Below are 9,200 nucleotides of genomic sequence, written 5' to 3' on the forward strand. Positions count from 1 at the left end.
CTTATCCCAAACCTAAATAAACCCACAGCCCCAAAGGCCACACAAAGTATTTTTTTCCTGCTTATTATTTTATAAATTATTTTTTGTATGTTTTCAAAAATGCCTAGTGGTTAAAGAAGAAAAAAACATTTTTAATATTATAAGCATGTTTATTAATATGCTCTGTTTGCCTGATCCAGCTCAGCTGATCAAAAAATGTGTAAGCAGTACAGAACACACTGTATTACAGGTATATTAGCAAAAACCATTAACAATATATCTCTGATTAATTTACATTCTTTTATATTGTACCCTTGATACAGTCGAAAGAAAAAAGATAAAACATTAATTAAATAAATAATTCACTAGAAATTAGCCACCAAATTCTAAGAGTACAGGGCTGATATATTTATATTTCTGGCAAGCACATTGAAACTTTGAAAGTGTATCTGGAAATTCTTGAGCTAAAAATATGAGTTTATGTATTAAACAAACTGGTGGAGAACTTTAAGACACATAGCTGGAGACACTTGGCTTAGAGTTACGTATATGTGTATTTTCCTTATAATATACTTTTCAWGCTAGTATTTTTCTTTCTGGAAGACTAAATTAACATGTTAAAAAAAGGATGCAAAGCAAGTCATGCAAAAGCACCTTTCTGCATTCTTTCATTTCTATGACATTTGAATATGTCATTAGGAAAATGGAATAGAAAATCTAGACTGCAGACAGCATTTGCACTGAATTTCAGACTATATATTAAATACTTAAAACGATCTTAAACCAAACCTGGAGAGGAACACTTTGCCATTAAACTGCTGTATAAACRCACATTTTCATTAAATCTTCCTCATACTGCAGATTAAAATTTATAGAAGTTCATTAGTAGCTGGTAAACACTTAGACTGTGCCARCGTGATGCTGTGTGACCTCTGTGCTGTGACTACTGATCAGGAATTTTTACTGAGAGCAAGCAGAAGCAGCATATAATCRTATATAAGAGAGGACATGTGTGTGTTTATTTATGGAAACAGAATTACTCAAGTCTTTCTTCCTGATGAACTGCTACTCAACTGAGGAAAGAAAAAAAAGTAGACCAAACAGCAGTTTATATGGTCAGCACAGATTGCCTGCTGGAGCAAGGGCACAGGGAGACCAAATAATAAGACAGAAATCAACAAAAAATTTCAAACCAACAGAAGGAAAATAGAGAGTTACGGGAGTAAAACATTAAACATAAGACAACTTCAAAAAAATTTTGTAAAGAGTTCTTACAAGAAATATGAACTCTACAAATATAATTGAGGATACAGTCCTGTCAACTTGCATTATGAAAGGATATGAACACATGTTTTCCCTTCTTGCATTCTTCGAGGATTCATTTCTGTCTGTTAGATCTAAACCATTTTGTTAAAAARTCCCATCTACCTCCATATGTTCAGACACTTATTTCTCTTCATGGATCTCTCTACCTAAAGAGAAAAGAGATGGATATTTCAGAATTCAGAAAGCTATACTCAAGAAAATTAACTGTATTTCAGCCCAAACTAGCACAAGAGGGTCCAATGCAAAATCTTTTAAAAATTGTGTAAGACTTCAGATATTAGTAAGATACCCTGTATTTCATATGCAGATGACAATAGAGCCCTGGTATCTCGGAGCACAACAATAATAAAAAGTGTTTACTTTTTGTATATTAACAGACACACAAAAATAAAGGAATAAAGAGCTCTTCATGAACTCAGAACATTCTTCAGCTCACTGAACTATCAGATCCAGAGAGATATGGACAAGCAAAACACGAAAATAACTTATCCCATTTAACAATTTTAATGGTGTTAGTATTAATGAGGATTTTCTTTACTAATTTGGACTGTGTTCWCATGGCTGGACTAGTAACAATTGCCATTGTGATTAGGTTGTATCATTTTTTGTTAGGTTAACCATAAATTCTGGGTAYTCTCTCTCCTGCATTTGGTGTAGTCCTTCTTCTCTGTAATAACAGCTTGGAACATTGTACACCTCAGTTTATTTTATTGAACTACAGTCCAAAAGCTCAAATAAACTGAATGCACAATTGTTTTAAATTCTGTGCATGGGCGTCAGAAAAGCTGCCAGAACAAAGCTGCAGTCCTATTAAGTATGATATGACAGGACAGGAAAAAACATTAAAACCACAAAGAATTACACCATACCTACTGAAGTGAGGGGGAAAAAGAGAAAAGATTAACTGCCTTAGAAGCAGGCAATAAAACAAAATTATAAATTCCTAGTCCTTATCCAGGGCCATGTTGTTGCCTCCTTGTACTTTAATACGACAGAGACAAAATGTGACCTGGTGATGCTTCCTCACCTGCATATTTTTTATATTTTAATCTTTATTAAATTTATTATAAAATTGTCTTTTTGAATTCAAGGCCAGTTGAAGAATTTTTTTGCTTTATTACCATCGTACCTAGCTTTTTATACATAACAGCATGAAAAATCCCAATGATGTTTTCCACAATCAAACACCAGAAGGACTAAGTTAGATATYAAATTTGGCATGCAATGAGCAGAAGGTCTCTGTAAAGGATTGCAGAAATGCAGTCTTTTGGAGGCAATTGGCTGGATCTACTTTGGCTTTGGTAGGACTGTGTCAGCACCCACCTGCAGCTTGATAGCCTGCTGCGGGCACAAACCACACCTCTCCACTCTGCATGTTTATGGGTCTTTTCCAGGGCTGGCATCAAAAATCAGGGAGGAGGGAAGCCTTGCCTTCGAAGAAGCATCTGGAACACYGGTTTCACAGAGTTGCAGGTTTAAATGTACCCAGTGTGGAGAGGAAAAGGCATCTGAAATGGCCAAGGCACTGGGAAAGAACTGTTTCAGTTTCAGCACGTGCTGTTCTGAGCAGTCATTTCAGGGTCTGAATCTTTCCCTCTTTACAGGATGCGTGGAGCCTTTAACAACCACATTCCCTGCGATGTGAGCAAAGGCAAAGAACTTACCCTGGACTTTACAGAGTTCCTGCAGCAGCTAGAGAAACCAACTGAAGAAATGGGTGAGAAGAGAGGGATTATTTGTTGATTAACTTTTAGCTCAGAGGGAGCTGGAGATGGACAATCCTGCTCCCAGCTCAATCTAGAGTCCTCTTATCCAGACAAAGTGCAACTGTGGCATCTCCTCATTCTCTCTTCATCCATATATGAAATCACACACCAAGTGAYGAAGCACTAATTTGGGTCATAGAAGAAGAGGTTATTTTCTGACTGGGAGAAAAGAGAAGAAAAGCAAACCCATAGCTTCCTTCTTATGGCACACTCTTTTTCCAGCAGCTCACTATCCAGCTTTTCCTTCTGCCTTCTTGCTCAAGTTTTTTCCTGCTTTTTTTTTTTCTTTTTTTTAAACATAAACACAGTATTCATGGAACAGAAATTCTTTTTGTACCTCTGGCCAACATTTTGTACACAATGAATTTCTATTTAAGTCATCAGGAATGGCATTAGGATAATAACTAACTAGGCAGTGAAAACTTTTCTTCTCCCTCTATTCAGCCTCCCCTCCTTCTYCCCCAGCCCATGCTGCTGCACAAGTGGAGGATGTTAATTATCTTTAACAAAAGGTACAAATCCTTCTAGTGAATATTAAAAGCACTACATGGCTTAAATTAGCATGCTATGTTAACTCTTGCACACTAGTAAATTTATTTTAGCTTAGCAAATTGAACAGACCTAGCTYAAAATACATGTACATAAAAGACAAGAGCTGCACTGAGATGCAGACCTATTTATAGGCYATTGATGAGTATAAAGCACCAGCTGTGGGGATCAGCTCTTCATTTTCTGCACCAGCTTTGTTGCTCCAAGCATGAGGGGAAGCTCAGACAGATTGCAGCACTTGGCAATGGGTTGTAGCTGTACAAACACAGGTCTGCTCAAGTTAAGTGGAAGATGTACGAGAAAACATGCASTGAATCAGTATTAATAGTAAAGATTGTCCCTTTTCCTTTCTGTTMCCGTGGAGTAAAGCATAACAGAAAGCCTACTTCTAGCCTCCTTAAATGGGGATTGAGTTGGATTCCAGTGCAAAAGCAAAGGCTTGATAAAATTACTAATGGAATCAACTTACTTCCCTTTGGTCTCCTGTGGATTCCACAGCATATCTGACACAGTCTTTCTAATTTTGGGCTTAATTGTAGGTGGTAAAATCTGTGATGGCTATTTAACTRTACTAGGGAATGACTTAACTCAATTTACTTATATCAAGTTAGGTCCTGTAATAACCTATCTGGGATTTGTCATACTCCCATTTTCATTCCCATGCAACACTGAAAACCTTAGCACAGATGGTTCATCTTTATAATACTGTGATTTAATGTGTATTATCTCAGAGGTTTTGGCAGTTCTGGAGGATCTGAGGAGATTTTCTGGCAAAAAAAGTCAAGCTGGTACAATATTGTGATGAAAAGGAAGCAATTACGATGTTTATTTCTGATATATTTTGTAGCAAGTGATGAATCAATCTTAATTCATGTGCATTCAGGTACATATTTTTCTCACTGAAGAAATTAAACTGCTAAGAAAAAAAAAAACAACTCAGAGCAAACAATCCATATCTATCTTCTTGTACCTAACAAGACGTAAGCCTTTGCTTTGGGAAAATGTTACCTCTTCACACAATGACAGAGTAACAGGTAGGGGAACATTAAAATTGGGAGGAGAGGGTGTGTTTGARTGACCTACATCCATCCCAACTCACATCTAATGAAATCTTAAATTATACTGCTAGTATGTTTTGAGCTTAACAAAAATAACATGAAATCCAGATGTATGGACYATCTTCACACTCTGAAATTTCTTTTAAAGTCAAGACTAATTATTTGTAGCTCTAAATGCAGCACCATGTGATGGCAGTTTGTGTGCAGCAGCTCAGAAGGAACAAGGAGAAAGACTGCAGCTGTCGTGGCAAATTTCTGGATTTGAACATATTTGTGGTTACACATGCCAGCACCCAGACAGGAGATGACAACCTCAGGCGAATAAACATTTGTCCATAAAGAAACAACAGGACAGAAATCAATTTTAATGTGAGTTGGAACTAATTTTTAGAGTATCTTTTATTACTAAATACAATGGTTTTTGGGGTTTTTTGTTTTTGTGGGTTTTTTTTTTTTTTTTTTTTTTTTTTTTTTTTTTTTTTTTTTTTTTTTTTTTTTTTTTTTTCCTACAGGAATGTCATTCATTTTGCTTCTAGAAAGCCCCAGCCTGGTCTCAACTAAATTGAAGTGATATAAGTGAATGTTAACAAATGAAGGATACAAATATTCAAAGCTTCCCAAATTATTAATTCATAAAACAGAGTCCTGTTCTTTTATTGCAGCAAAGAGTTTTTTGAGACACGCATGTTATATGGCCATTATGTCAGGTAAGAACAAAATAAATGGAAATCAATTAAAAAATAAATCAACCCAATGCCAATAGATAAGTTTGTTAAACATTCAATTTGAACAAAACCCTACAAAGCCTGCCAATCCACTCAATTCAGTCCCAGCTGATCTGCCTAAAAGGGCACTTCTGGCTGAAAGATCAGTTGCTGAGAAAAAAACCAAAATCTTTTAAAGAGGGATATGCTCAATYGTCCTGCATGTTGTTATGATCTCCTGCTAGCTCAGCTGAATGAAGTAAACCACACAAATTCAAACACAACCTGTCTGCCTGGGACATGTTTGAAKTTGAAACAATGGAGTCATGACCACRAGTACAGGAAGAACAGGAGGTCATTCCATAGGCTCACGAGTCAATAGATCCATAAGTGGTCCAAAGAAAAGGTCTGTGCTCAGAGAAAGAAACAAGGAAAAAGCAGTATGCTTCTCATGTTTGTGGTTTTTTTATGATACAGACTTGACAAGAAAAATTTACATAGTGGAATAAATGTTCAGTTATGTAAATTGAGCTTAATCCATCTCCAAGCGTACTCCAAAAAAATCTTTAAAAAGAAAAGATGCATGGAATGTATCTGGATTAGGCAAAAATTCCACCTCGTCAGGGCTTTGCAGCTTTGCACCTAGCTGCTATGCTGTTGTCAGAAAAATTAGTGAAATAGAGAAATTGGGTTTTTGCTCAGCACTTACAGGAATAGGTGCAGGTTACACAGGTCAGAATGCTGAAAGGTGTAACAACACCTGAACATACCTACTTACTTCTGGGAAACAGCAACACTGCAAGCATCTGCCAGTTACAAAATATTCACACCACACCTGCATTTGTGTGACCCCTTGGGAGTTGTAGTGTTGCCCTCGAAAGGCAAAAAAGAAAAGTAAAGGCAAAGTAAAGAAAAAAACATCCCAGAAGAGGATTCTGCTGTTATAGTAGCAAAGAATTTTTAGATAGGTTAGTTGGGATAAGTTAGGGTTTCTTTTGTTGTCTGATAAGCTACTCAAGCACTTCCAGGGAATTTTTGGGTGATGTGGTATAGGAAGACATTGCCTCTATTCTCTGAACAATAAATTAATCCATGGCTGCCCTTTCAGCAGCARCTGCTGCCACAGAAGTTACTGCCAGCCCTTCAGAGGAATACATCTCAGTGTGAAGATTCAGGAGAGGTTTGGGAAACTAAGCACAGACACGCAGCTTCTCATAATTTGATAATTCATAATTCTTTGGGGTGAARTTAACAACATCACAATTGTTGATAATAGTTCTGATTTGTCTAGTTTGCCACTTAAATACCTTACAGAGAGCATATTCTCAGTATTTGGCTGTTTCTCTCATGCTCAGATAGAGATACCAACTCAAGTGTTAAATGTGTTCTCAGTAACACGTGAATTGTAAGAGCTGAATGCTCCAATATGTTAAAACACAAACACACTCATACCCCATGAAGCAACAGGATAAGGATTTCTCACAAAACACAGAAAAACCCATTTTTAATCTCAGGTGTAAATCTTGCAAACAGTTTGTGCTTGTTCTTATGTTTATTGAGAGTGGTCTCACTGAAATCAGTAAAATAAATGGGTCCATAAATCTTTAGCACAAAATAGCCAAGGAGAGAAAAAGAAACATTACACTTTCCTGGTAATTGATTTGCTCAATCCAAGCAACTGTCACCCCAAATGGCATCAGGGCCTCTGACCCCTAATCCAGTGCTACAGCCTTTCTCACTGCTCTCCCACCTAGGACAAATTACAAACTGCAAGGAGCTTATCTCCCAAGAATCTCATACAAAATAAAACCAAATCAATCTGTAAAGGGTATGATCAGTCTACTTGTAGCACTGTATTTTCCTCAGCTGAGATTCGTGCTTAACCTGAAACATCTGAATGATCAATATCTTATTGCTTTAACTTGTTGACAATAGGCACTTACCCAGCTCACATCTCCAAAATCTCTTTTNGGTTAACCTCAAAAGGTTAAAAATCTCCAGCTCCGCACGGGACCGCGCTGTGGAACCCGCGGGATGCTCTCCCGGCTGCCATAAACATCTCCTTTTTTTTTTTTTTAGTTTGTTTCCTTTTAAAACTTTAACTTGATCTGAAAACAGATGAACGTCTTTGTGACATTTCTCTCTAACTCTGGGAACACTGACTAGCCCTGCCCAACCCTGGAACTTTCCTCCCCACCCATTATCCACAACTCAAACTCATAAGAACCTCCCAGGGCTATCAACCCCTGTCCCAACCTCGGCTGTGCTCACACACCATGTGGATCCTGGCTTGATTTTGGCCCTGCATCCCCGCTATGGGATCACTGGGGCTGAGGGTGCCTCACCAACTCCTTCTCCTGCCTGTCCTGTTCTTGGGATAAGGATGGGGGAAGAGATCCTGGCGTCCAAACCCTCCCAGACCCCACATGGGCTCCCCAACACCCCAGCACCAGGGAGCTGCCAGACACCGTGGCACCTTGACCCTGGTTATATTTCAACAGCATCAGGGAAAGCTAATACCAGCTTCCAGTTGCTTCWTGTGTTTTATGGGTATTTTCACCTATTTAATGGAGGTAACAGCAAACTCMTCAGCAATTGATGGAGTGGCTTTTACGCCTCTACATTACTGTTTCCTTCTTATGCCCATATCCAGCAAATATACAGTGGTATCTTCAGGAATCCTGGACTACTGCTGGAATCAAACTCTCAGAAAGCAATCCAACACTTTCTTTGGTCAAATATGCAGCATTYTCAGGTCCCCATCCTTGAGCATAACACAAGAATGATGGATCCTGCAGTGTAAGGCAAGACAATGGATCCTTCAGCTAACAAAAGGATGTTTCAGCTTTGGGAGTTTATGTTCACTTGGAGAACACAAGCGACMAAATGATAATAATATCTGAATATTGTATCACAAGATTATACAAGAAGTTTTTGTCTGTTTTCCTCTATGCAAACAAACAAAAAAAATAATATTTTGCAGAGTAAAAGCCTTTATTTGTTCAGAAGATTCTACTTTCTATTGAATATATATATCACAGATAGAAGGATAGAAAAAAATACTGCAGATGGGTGTGTCATGAATTCCAAGAAGGGCAGAACCATTACTTCAGTGCAACAATTGACACTTGCATCCCATTAGGGAATAGCCTCATTACAAAACTTGTTTATAATTAAAACTTTGCATAGGAAACCTCTAAAATGCATCAGCACTTTTACTCTGTGTTACTTAYCACACAGTAGTTTGAATTTCGGTGCAAATGCCTTGTCAATTAAATTTGCAGTATGCTATGTGCATTACTCTCTCCAAATTCTTGTTTTCTTAAAGATATTTGTAATTCATAAATCCATTTGAAAACAATTCTTTWAAAAAATCCTAATGTTTATTTCTTATGGGTTTGGAAAATGTTTAGTAATACATAGCAACTTCCTATTTCTTGTGACAGAAGATTATTTAGGCATCATATACACGTTAATGATGAAGTTTTATTTCCCAGATCTATGATAAAAGGGTCAAAGTAAAAATAATTCATTATGTTGTCATCTATGACAAAGGAAACACCATTTTAAATTTTAAAATAAGATATCATTTCTCCCTTTCTACTTTAGTCCCAAAAGACAGCATTTGCTAGTAGAAAAAGATTTTCTTTTTAATTCAAAACATTTTTGTTCTCCAATCATCGGATTGCCTGAAAGAATTCTACAAATTTATGCCTGTCCTGATCACTCTCCTGCCAGGTGTGATTCATTGTCAGCAACACCACTGACATTGCTTCATACTGGTGCTCTGTGGATGTGTTTCTTTGCTTTGTTTAATC

This window comes from Malurus melanocephalus, unplaced genomic scaffold, assembly GCF_030028575.1.
Source record: "Malurus melanocephalus ecotype Western Australia unplaced genomic scaffold, MMel_1.1 scaffold_153, whole genome shotgun sequence".
In the NCBI taxonomy this organism is placed as follows: Eukaryota; Metazoa; Chordata; class Aves; order Passeriformes; family Maluridae; genus Malurus; species Malurus melanocephalus.